We start from the raw sequence: 3,103 nt of genomic DNA, 5'->3' as shown, positions 1-3,103 counted from the left end.
TGGTAACTTGGAAGTGTATTTCTGACAGACCCAATCTGGGACTTAGCCGATTTTTCTCTGCATATTATATGGATCCATCACTAGGCCATCTTGCTTGCTCATGTGGTAACTTGGAAGTGTATTTCTGACAGACCCAATCTGGGACTTAGCCGATTTTTCTCTTCATATCATATGGATCCATCACTAGGCCATCTTGCTTGCTTGTGTGGTAACTTGATAGTGTATGTCTGACAGACCCAATCTGGGACTTAGCCGATTTTTCTCTTCATATCATATGGATCCATCACTAGGCCATCTTGCTTGCTTGTGTGGTAACTTGGAAGTGTATTTCTGACAGACCCAATCTGGGACTTAGCCGATTTTTCTCTTCATATCATATGGATCCATCACTAGGCCATCTTGCTTGCTTGTGTGGTAACTTGGAAGTGTATTTCTGACAGACCCAATCTGGGACTTAGCCGATTTTTCTCTTCATATTATATGGATCCTGGACTTAGCCGATTTTTCTCTTCATATCATATGGATCCATCACTAGGCCATCTTGCTTGCTTGTGTGGTAACTTGGAAGTGTATTTCTGACAGACCCAATCTGGGACTTAGCCGATTTTTCTCTTCATATTATATGGATCCTGGACTTAGCCGATTTTTCTCTTCATATCATATGGATCCATCACTAGGCCATCTTGCTTGCTTGTGTGGTAACTTGGAAGTGTATTTCTGACAGACCCAATCTGGGACTTAGCCGATTTTTCTCTTCATATTATATGGTTCCATCACTAGGCCATCTTGCTTGCTTGTGTGGTATCTTGAAAGTGTATGTCTGACAGACCCAATCTCGGACTTAGCCGATTTTTCTCTTCATATAATATGGATCCTGGACTTAGCCTGTTATTAGGTTATTATATATGGATCCTGGACTTAGCCGATTATTAGGTTATTATATATGGATCCTGGACTTAGCCGATTTTTCTCTTCATATAATATGGATCCGGGACTTAGCCGATTATTAGGTTATTATATATGGATCCTGGACTTAGCCGATATTTCTCTTCATATAATATGGATCCGGGACTTAGCCGATTTTTCTCTTCATATAATATGGATCCGGGACTTAGCCGATTTTTCTCTTCATATAATATGGATCCGGGACTTAGCCAATTTTTCTCTTCATGTGGTAACGTATGCCAATCGCTCACAAGTCATGGGATAAGGGTACTTGTGTTCTTCCATCTTCTAAGTCCCGCACGGGGACATCGTGATCGCCCCAAGTCCGGAATAGCGCCAAGTCAAGCCCCACGGTGGCCGTGCAGGACCTGTTAGCGGCGGCCCCACTGACAGCACTAATCCGGACTTAGAAATTATATCTTTCTAGTCGAACACCACACACGCAACACCACCATACCACCATCTCCTTGCAAGTACCTAAGTACCCGCAACTCCATGGTGAAGGCAATGTCACTCCATCACCAACCTCTTTGCATTGCAAGCACTTGCGTACCTACAACACTCCGAAGAAGGCAACGGCGCGCGATGCTCGACTCCACACACCTCACCACACCACACCACCGATGGCCAGCCAGCCAGCCAGCCCAGCTAAGGGCTAACCCACCAACCAACCACCAATGGCCTAGGCCAGCCGGATCCCACCTTCAAGTCCAAGCACAGCCAAGTGCAAGTACCGCCAAGTGTTCACCAACCAACCATCACACCAGGTCAGCCGGCCAGTACCCACCTTCAAGTGCCATTACCCTCGGGTGCAAGCCCAATCAAGTGTTAACCAACCAACCCGGCCAAGGCAGCCAACAGGCCGGCACCCTACAGCACCGACCCGCCATCACCACCTCAACCGTTGACCATGCAAGTGGCCTCGGACAACAGGTGACACCCGAAGTACATCCGAAGAACGTATATCAAGTGTTTGCTCACCAAGTCCTCAACCAACCCCAAGTACCCGGAGGTACCCAGAGTGTTGGATCCGCCAACCCGTCCCGGCACTCTAAGTCCTCGCGAACCCAAAGTGTTTGCCCGGTAGGGCCATTAGACCACAACGCTTGCTAACCATGCAAGTGGTCTCGGACAACAGGCGATACCCGAAGTACATCCGAAGAGTGTATATCAAGTGTTTGTTCACCAAGTTCTCAACCAACCCCAAGTACCCGGAGGTACCCAGAGTGTTGGGTCCGCCAACCACTACCAGCACTCCAAGTCCTCGCGAACATAAAGTGTTTGCCCGGTAGGGCCATTAGACCACAACGCTTGCTAACCATGCAAGTGGTCTCGGACAACAGGTGACACCCGAAGTACATCCGGAGAGTGTACAACAAGTGTTTGTTCACCAAGTCCTCAACCAACCCCAAGTACCCGGAGGTACCCAGAGTGTTGGGTCCGCCAACCACTACCAGCACTCTAAGTCCTCGCGAACCCAAAGTGTTTGCCCGGTAGGGCCATTAGACCACAACGCTTGCTAACCATGCAAGTGGTCTCGGACAACAGGCGATACCCGAAGTACATCCGAAGAGTGTATATCAAGTGTTTGTTCACCAAGTCCTCAACCAACCCCAAGTACCCGGAGGTACCCAGAGTGTTGGATCCGCAAACCCGTCCCGGCACTCCAAGTCCTTGCGAACCCAAAGTGTTTGCCCGGTAGGGCCATTGTATCACAACGCTTGCTACCATGCAAGTGGCCTCGGACAACAGGTGACACCCGAAGTACATCCGGAGAGTGTACAACAAGTGTTTGTTCACCAAGTCCTCAACCAACCCCAAGTACCCGGAGGTACCCAGAGTGTTGGATCCGCCAACCCGTCCCGGCACTCCAAGTCCTTGCGAACCCAAAGTGTTTGCCCGGTAGGGCCATTGAATCACAACGCTTGCTAACCATGCAAGTGGTCTCGGACAACAGGTGACACCCGAAGTACATCCGGAGAGTGTATATCAAGTGTTTGTTCACCAAGTCCTCAACCAACCCCAAGTACCCGGAGGTACCCAGAGTGTTGGATCCGCCAACCCGTCCCGGCACTCTAAGTCCTTGCGAACCCAAAGTGTTTGCCCGGTTGGGCCATTAGATCACAACGCTTGCTAACCATGCAAGTGGTCTGGAGTA

Source organism: Anopheles ziemanni (assembly GCF_943734765.1).
Source record: "Anopheles ziemanni chromosome X unlocalized genomic scaffold, idAnoZiCoDA_A2_x.2 X_unloc_43, whole genome shotgun sequence".
NCBI lineage: Eukaryota > Metazoa > Arthropoda > Insecta > Diptera > Culicidae > Anopheles > Anopheles ziemanni.
Note: the sequence above shows the minus strand (reverse complement) of the source record.